The following is a 9,210-nucleotide window of genomic DNA, read 5'->3' as shown; positions in this document are numbered from 1 at the left end:
CCATCTGACTCCGCAGTGCTGCACGCGGGCACCCGGGGGAAGGACCTCCTCATTTTCTTTAGTTGTTTGCGCTGGTTGCGAATTAAAGCTTTGAACACTCGGCCCTGATCACAGCCCCTGGTGTCCAACACGTGGGCATGGCCGGGTCTATTCGCGTTACCTGCCATTGTCATAGGCCACCCGCGCCCGTGTGTCCAGGCATGTGCGTGTGCCCGGGGCATGCACGCGGGCATCGCGTCCTGCACCGCGTGGCACCCAGACCTGTGGACAGGACGCTGGGCAGTGAGAGGGACACCGCCACCTGTTTGTTGCCTTTTCACCCTGAAGCTAAAGCAGACGCCTGTCACCTTCTGCGGCTCTGCTTTGTCTGGAGAAAGAGCCTGCTGCGCCCCTCTCAATCCCTGAGACCCTAACTTGTGATGTTTACCGTTTAAATCCACGGGTTAGGCTCTTGGGAGCTGTGAGCCGCGCCTCGGCATCCCGGAGATTTGGTGGAACTTTTTCCTTTAAAGCAAAAACGAAAGAAAAGAAAGTTTGTCTGAAGTGACCGAGGGCACCGCTGAGGTTTCCATTGTCGGTGGGATCAGGTGACGGGCGGCCTGGGCGTGCGAGCAGGTATCTGCCGGCCAAGCGGCCTGGCGAGGCTGTGGGCGCCGGTCTGGTCTGTTCCCTGAGGGCAACGTGCGGTACCTTCCAGGGGAACAGGAACAGCTGGGTACCTGTGCTGGGCCTCAGAGCACACCAGCTCAAGTCCCAGCATGCCCCAGGCTCCCAACTTTTAAACTCAACAGTTCATCTTAAAATTGTGCCCAATAAACATGGGCATGTGCACGTATGAGATATTCAGTTCCCACACATGTGTACCATACATGGCTGGGTAGTGAGCGCAGACATAGATAGTGGTGAACCAATAATCTGGGCTAATATAGCCAAAGGCTAAAATGTTTACTCTCCTCATTCTAGATGAAGGGTGGCATTTTGGTGTTAAAAAGACTAAATTCGTACTTCTTTGCAAGATCTTAAATAAAATAAAAGGCGATATATAGCCTCCTTGCTTGGCTACTATTTTAATATGATGATTTTAAAAGTAATAGGGATTGGAAATGTATGATATATACTGAAAAAAAATAACAGGATGCACACAAAAAATAGCGTATCCTTTAGGATTAACTATGCATATTATTCTTTGTGTAAAAATTGGGGGAAATTATCAGGAATTTAATTCAATCCAATGTAGTTATTTATAACACAAAACCATACATTTAAAATTATCTTTTGAGGTAATTGTTAGCATTACCTAGTTTGCAGTTTTCTGAAAATGTGACATTTTGTAACAGAATAATTTCAGTGATTTAGATATATATCATAGTTAGAAAAGAGAAACAGTGACTTATCTTTCTTTGTTGTGAAAAATTCCAATATATAATTTTATTTAAACAATTTTAGCGTTCTTGGGCCAATATTTGTCTTCTATTTTTTGAAAATACCTAAATCAATCCCAAATTCAAATGCGTTCTTCATTTAAAGACTTTATATTGGTTGTAACTTGTTTGTGCATGTTAAAGGTGAAGGAAACTCTTCTTCCCCTGTCTTTTGTTTTGTTTTGTTTTGTTTTTAAATATTCATTGCAATTTTAGTCATTGACTCTAAATCATAGTCAAGGAACCATTTTGTCTCAGCAACCTGAATTGAGAGGATGAACTGTGGAACAATTGTGCCATGTCTTTTGTTGAAACCTCTTGTGTACTTGTAATATTTCAATATTACTCTACAGCCTTTGATAGTCTGAATGTGTTTCAAAGAAAAGTTATTTGATTTTTCAGGTCATTTTTTGGTTTGTATAGACGGGATTGATGATTTCCCCCATCGTAGCTAATGTGTATGCATAGGTATTTGGAAATTATGGAAAGGCATCTCTTTAATTTATGCATCTATATTACCCCATGATTCATGTCAAATGTTTAAAACATGTGATGCCTTTCAAAGTCAAAATATATCTGCAGTTAATTTTATGAAAACGTATGCATGGGTCAAGAAAAACCTGCTAGATATCAGTCTTCTGTGATTTTAAATTATAACTGGATAGTAATTTAATCCAAGTGATACAGCTTGTATTCTGAGGAACTCTCTTGGTGTTTTGCATGTTTTCGAGTGGATTGCTCATGTTCTGAGGCTGCTATTATACAACTGGTCACAAGGCATTTAGGAGTGCATAACAACACACAAGATTTTATATTTCAGCAGGGAACTGCTTCAGTATAAGGATAGGTTTCTCAACACCCCTTCTTCCTCACTGAGCCCATCAGTGAAGTTCAGTGAAATGAATAACATAATTGGTGGTGGTTCAATCACTACCAGTCTAGACTAGCCCAGACGCATCAATTAGAGGGGCTGTCTTTTAAAGAGAGAGTGCAACCGAAACAAGCAGGGCATTATGGATACTGATCTTTAAAAGTGCAAATCCAGCTTTGCAGATAAAAAAAAATAAGGCGGGGAATTGCGGGGGGGTGGGGGGGTGCATTGCAGGAAGAAAAGAGAAAGAAGTGAACTGGAGCTTTGGGACAAGAAAGACAGGAAGTGAGAGAGGGAGGAATAATGAGTGAAATGCCACGCAGCACCTCCGTGGACACAGTTACAGTTCAGTCCAGAGCACATGGTTCACCATATTTAACTCGCTCCCCCCATTTTTTCCTTTTTTGCATGTTTCCTAAGAAGTTCCAGCTCAAAGCCAATGCCATTGAAAATATAGGAAGCTTCTAGTGAGAATGAAGCCGAGTGGTGCCAACCAGCCAAAACTCCTTTTGCAACATTTTTCCCCAAAAGGAAAACACAGAAAATGTTTATGTTTGAGTCTCTAATCACACTTTTTTAAAAAAAATCAACTGTACTAATGAACAGGGCTCATTTTAAATCCAGCAACTGGGAAGTAATTTTATGGGCAAGACACCTCTAGGCAAGCAGCTCATAGTTTTCTGTTGAATACAGTAAAAGTATGAAGACTGTAACAAAGGCTTGGTGATTTGGAGGGGGGGGAGGGAGGTGGATGGATAAAAGACAGAGGATTTAGAAAGCATTAGGAATATATCAAGCCCCAGGGAAAGAAAGGGTTTAATTGGTATTAATTAAAACACTGCTAATATATTCTAACAAAATCAAATTTGACGTTCTAAACTAATCTCCTTGGTATGTCAAAGGAAAAGAAAAGTATTATCTCATTTGCATCTCTGCAATCCCAAAGCATTGCTCATTCAGCAGAATTAATGTTTACCACCAGTCTGTTTAATCTCCTCACACATTTAGTCAAACTTATTCTTTCAAACTAAAAGGATCCAGGAAGGGAATCCATGCAGGTATTGGGAAGACTTGTGGCTGTCCTTGTCACTGGTTTCGTATTTTACTATGTTTCTTTCTCCTCAATGACTGCAATGAGGTGGGGAAATGGTGAGACTGCAGTAAGAATGATGAATAGTTCATTTTTCCTCTTTTTTTCTTCTGCCTTCCAGGGTATTTAGGAATTGCAGTTGCCAAATTATAAGAGTGTCATTTATTTACATGGCTGATGTTGGTCTGCTAATTAATATCTAATTTATTTCTAATTTCAGAATCTACTTTATTACAAATTACTAATGAAAAAAGGCTCTCAAGTCAGAAACGAATGACCCTTTCTCAGTTATTTTTAACTAAATGAAATGGGGAGGTGAATGTAAAATTTTATCCACCAAGAACTGAATTCTTTGTTTCCTTTTTAAGTTAAAATTTCTGCAGGGAAATTCACACTTTTATTAAATGGTGAGTTTTATTCTCTTTAGTGTTGAACTCTCACAATGGATAAAACTGCCCCCAAGTGACATCATAGCAAAAATATTTCTCCACGCCTTAGTCTCCCATGACTATGATATCATATGTAAATATTCGGCTAACACCAAAAATAAATAAGCTAACTATATTGAGGACCATGTATGTGTATTTGAAGGTGAGGGATTCTGCACACAATCCAGGATGTGAACTTCTGACTCACCTGCTGATGCTGCTGCCTTTCTGCCCCGCTGCCTTTCCCAGCTCCTCATGGCAAAAGAGCAGTTGCAGTTCAGTTTCTCGTGTATTGTTCCATAATCCAGGCAATAAATGCTAATTAGCAATGCTCAAGGATCTGACTATTCAGAGTAATTATCATAATTTACTTCTTCCTTGCTAAATACATTTCTTGCTGATTAAAAAAAAATTAAATTGTTGTTCTATCATTGCACTGCAGTGGGAAGCACACCAGAGAGGTGTGTGAGGTGGGGTCGGATCATTTGGGTTTCATTTAAAGTCACCGGCATGTGCCTCTTAGCTTATTCCAGATGGAATTGTAATTTATTTTCTAAAAAGGAATTCATGGAAATACACAAAGTTTTGCATGTGCACCAGGAATGTATGATTTTATTTTACAAACCCCAAGGCTCCTCCTTCCGGGCCCATCCCCTTCCTAAAATCACTTACTGAGCAGAACAAAGGAAACTGCTAACTACAGAGGCATCTCGGTGAACAGCGGCAGCATGATAAAGTCTGTGATATGACAGCACATTGCATTTCACGAAAGTGCAGTGAATTAAATCATTTAAATAGTAACCCTAATTAGCAGACAGATCTTTCAGGAGGAATCAAGAAAATGGATCCGGCCAACTTGAATAATATGCCCTGTTTCCCAAGATCACAAATGTACTTGGTTATCTGATTGGTTGAGTCACACAGAAAGAGGAGGACAAAGCCTGGTTTTCAAAATGGAGCTTTGCTCTGGCATCCTCTTTAGGGCAAATTGATCAGACATTTTATAAGAACAAAATTTAATGCAGGGCTCTCTCTTTTCAAAGATATAATCTGCTATTCAGTTGCACATTTCTTTTATCAGTTGATCTAAAATATCATCTGAAGAATTGTGAACCCCTTAGATTTTCATATAATTGCTGCAGAATATACGTGAAGCCTTCTCTACATTCTATAATGAGGCCTGTAGTTCAGATTTTTTTCTTATTGCTTGAAGCAAATAAGGATACTATGCACAGAAGGAACAGAATAAATAACCATGTTGAATATTCTATTTGGTGGAGCTTTATCTATCAAGGTTATATTCCCAGGGTCTGTTGTTCATTGGCCTTTACGGAGAACTTCCGCTTTTACTTGAGAGCTGTAAGCATATAAGAGGGATAATTCCCTTTGAATACTATACAGAAGGAGCCACCTGCAAAATGTTGATGCTCTTATTGAAATCTCAAGTGGAATCAGCTTTCAAAAAATTAGATATTAGATACATCCAATATAATTTGCAACATGTAATTATACTAAAGTGCATATAGTTGTGTGTTGCTTTACATGTTGCCTACTTGAGATTTTTTTTCCCTTTGGCATTTCTCATCATTTGACATGGATCCTGAGTAGAATGTTTTTCAAGTCAACTTAAAAAATTTTCTTGTTAATTAACATAAGAATAAAAGGACTCTATGATCTGTGTTTCATGCAAGGATGCTTGTGTGTAACCTCGATGTTGGCAATTAATCGTGTCTGAAAGAGTCGTCATTGCAGAGACTGTTGCATTATTTGTAAAATATTTGCTGCTTTAATCTTCATCTTAACTTTGGATAATTTGAAGTAAGGAAGAACACAAGAATAGTAAATATTAGTCATAAGAAATTCATTTCCTTTATTTAAATAATGAGATAACATGTCAGGGAAACGGTCTTAGGCAGAGATAATAATTTTAACCTGATCAAAGTAATCAAACTCATAATAATAATTTTCCTCCATTTTGCATGGCACGTGATTAAGAACTGAGACTCTGCCTGGGATCGCAGAAGCCCCAGCATCGGCTTCCCTTTGGGTGTCTCAGTGCAGTGGGTTCTTGGGCTACAACTCCCTCTCCGTAGAGCTGAGCCCTGAAGATCTGCTATTAGGGAGGATCCTAGGCCAAGCAGCAGCAGCGACTGGTCTGCCTGCCACTGCCACCTGCTATGTGCACAGGTGATGATGCTCTTGATGAAAATCAGAAGACTCATCACAGTCAGGTCACAGAAGAACCTGAGCGACCAGTGCCAGGGCCCCAGTTTATGTTTATATGTTCAGGAGACCAGATTCCAAAGGATGCTCATGCTGAGATGACACAGGGTCTGACTTCATCCCAATTAAGTAGGCATGGACGCCAAGGAAAGCTGATTTAAGCATTTGACTCATAATACACACCTAGAATATGGTGGTTTACTTATCTATACTTCAAATTTATTTTAAAAGAGGGGTCCATATTCTAAAAGAGACATTTCTGTGGGCTATATCTATGATGCACCAAAGCAATACATTGGTTTACTTTTCATCTAGGCTTTCTATTAAGTTACCCAAAGGAGTAAAAAATAGTGCGAAACATCTTTCCTTAACACAATAGCATTTTAATTTATTCACAAATAAGTCTACCATACATGTAGCAAAAGCTTAGCGCCCCACCCTCCACTCTGTGTTCACAACATAATGAATTCTAAAATATGTAGGATGCATATTTTACTTAACTACTCATCTAGGATCCATTCTTGCATGCTTGGTCAGAACAGAAAAATACCTATAACAGCACCAGGTTATTTTACAGGTTCCGGAGCAAATGTATGTTATACTTGCCATCTAGAGAGCCAAGGTCTTTAATGTATCCCAAGTGTCTAGGGCAGAAAGCAGTGACAGGAGGTGGAATATCTCTTGGTGTACGTACCTAAGTCATTATGCATCCTCAGTGTGTGAGCTTAATGAAGAGGCTGACAATAAAGGGTTCAGTTAAATTAAAATCCACCTGCAAAGTATACTTCATTCATAACATCTATTGTGTAATAAAAGAAATATTAATACAGCTCTTCCCAAACATTCTGATCTGTAAAATGCGTGGGATGGGTTCGTTGGTCTCTAACTCTTTTAGCTCCGAGAACTTGTGAAGCTGCTCTAAAGTAGAGGTACAGAACACGCTGGGGCCCTTGACTCTGGAGGTATTGTATTAGGACTTGTCCTTTAAAGTTATATTCAATTCCACCTCCAGGTACTGTGTTTACTAACATGTAGTTGTTTTGATGCTAAAACAGTAAAGTTCATTTTTAGGAAAGGCAGTGGCAGAGAGAGGAACAGCTGGAGAATGAAAAATGCTCTCAGTTCTAAGCCCACTTCCTGCAACATAAGCATAGAAGAAACCCAGACAAGCACCTGCCTCCCTATTTTATTTATTAAAAATCTTTATTGTTGAAAGTAGTACATATGTCCCCGTTTTTCCCCCATTGACCTCTTCTAGCCTGCCCCCAACCCCTACCACTGGCCTTCATCACCCTATTGTCTGTGTCCATGGGTTATGCATATATGCATACAAGGTCTTTGGTTGATCTCTTCCCACTCACCCACCCACCCCCACCTTCCCTCTGAGATTCCACAGTCTCTCTATTTTAAGAGCATATTCTTTAATTCCTATGCCTTCATTTAATTTCTTGCTATATGGTTTGCTTTTCTCATTGGGCTGACATCTTTGAATTTCACCTTTCCCTTTCCACTTGATTTATTCGAATCATGTTAATATTCCCTTCAAAAGTCTACAATAGTTATATTAACACACCACACTTCTAAAATTAAATCTTAATATGTTCAAAACTCCTGAAATTTGCTTTGCCCCACTTTCTAAAACCACTCAAATATATCATCTTTTTTTTTTAAATTAACCAAGCCTGTTTCCCCTGGCTTCCAAGTCTTTGAACTTGCTCGCATGCTGTTTTTCCTCTCTGTACACTCTATGCCTCTGCCTCTTCCACACCTCAGAAACCTTTCTTTTATTTCTTGCTTTCTTTCCTGCCCTCCTCCCTCATTCTTTCTCTCTCTTTTTCTTCTCTCCCTCCCTCCCCCCTTCCTTTCTTCCTTCCTTTCTTCCTTTTGTTCCTCTATTGGGCATGAGCCAGGCACTATAAATTTAAATACAGGAATTGACATTAACTCCTAGCAACTCTGGTGGCTTCAATCATTCCTGCATTGCTGAGGACTTATGTACCCACAGTTATTTTATTTTGCATTTACTCTTTAGCTATTTGAACGTGTCCCTAATGTCCTGCTGTTGGTTCTCTACATGCCCTATTTCAGTAAGTTGCCTGTGGGATTCACCTGAAGCTTTTCTTACAGGACATTTTCTCCGGGGGGATTAGCATGGTGCCCTCACACAGGCCCACAGAGCTGTGGCTGGTCTTGAGCCAGGGGGACAATAAGAAAGGGCTACGTTTTCCTGGTGATGTGGTCTTCACATAGATAGGAATAGCAGGGAGCTAAAGTATCATTGTATGTATTTATGTTTATTGAATACTCAATGTGATGACTTTCTGTGACATGTTCTGTTGTGTTTTTTAGTTGTGTTGATGTTCCTTTCAGCTGGTCCTATGGCCCTCAGGAAGGTTCAAAGACGACAGAGAGAGCCGCCCATGGATGCCCAGGCCACTCAGAAGTTGAAACAAAGTCATTACCTGAGGACACCTCTCCTGCTCAGCAACACACTCTTCTTTTTTTAAAATATATTTTATTGATTTTTTACAGAGAGGAAGGGAGAGAGATAGAGAGTTAGAAACATCGATAAAAGAGAAACATTGATCAGCTGCCTCCCGCACATCTCCCACTGGGGATGTGCCCACAACCCAGGTACATGCCCTTGACCTGAATCGAACCTGGGACCTTTCAGTCCGCAGGCCGACGCTCTATCCACTGAGCCAAACCGGTTTCAGCTCAGCAACACACTCTTACAACATGTGGCAATCCCTTCAAGAAACAGAGAAACTTAAGAATGGCATCTAGATTTTTTAAAATTGGTTGAGAGAGAGAGAGAGAAAGAGAGAGAGAGAGAGAGGCGGGGTTGGGGGAGAGAAACAGACGGGCAGACACACAGAGAGAGACTTGGTGTCCCACTTATGGATGCATTCATTGGTTGATTCTTGTATGTACCCTGGCTGGGATCGAACCCACAACCTTGGCATATCAGGACCACACTCTAACAAACTGAGCTACCCGGCCAGAGCTCATGCCATCTAGATTTTTCATGAGCCAAAAACATTTCCTTCCTCATTTGTATTCCTCTGCTTGAATTTAAATTTAATGTGACATTTATTTTTTTTAAGTCTTCCTAGTATAAATTTGCTTATGAATGCACCAATTTTTAAAATAGAAATTGCACAAATGTGTTAATAT

At 40.0% G+C, this 9,210-nt stretch overlaps 1 long non-coding RNA gene across 1 annotated transcript; it reads right to left on the bottom strand.

The window, feature by feature from the left end:
* Nucleotides 1-7,703: 7,703 nt before the first annotated feature.
* On the bottom strand, nucleotides 7,704-8,879 carry LOC106726566. Its single transcript, XR_001362631.1, has 3 exons — nucleotides 8,770-8,879; nucleotides 8,637-8,638; nucleotides 7,704-8,530 (listed from the first exon to the last, which is right to left on the bottom strand). It is a non-coding gene; the product is annotated as an uncharacterized LOC106726566 (long non-coding RNA).
* Nucleotides 8,880-9,210: the final 331 nt, after the last annotated feature.

Source organism: Myotis brandtii, unplaced genomic scaffold, assembly GCF_000412655.1.
Source record: "Myotis brandtii unplaced genomic scaffold, ASM41265v1 scaffold1074, whole genome shotgun sequence".
In the NCBI taxonomy this organism is placed as follows: domain Eukaryota; kingdom Metazoa; phylum Chordata; class Mammalia; order Chiroptera; family Vespertilionidae; genus Myotis; species Myotis brandtii.
The sequence above is the reverse complement of the archived record's forward strand: the minus strand, read 5'-3'. Positions and strand labels throughout refer to the sequence as shown.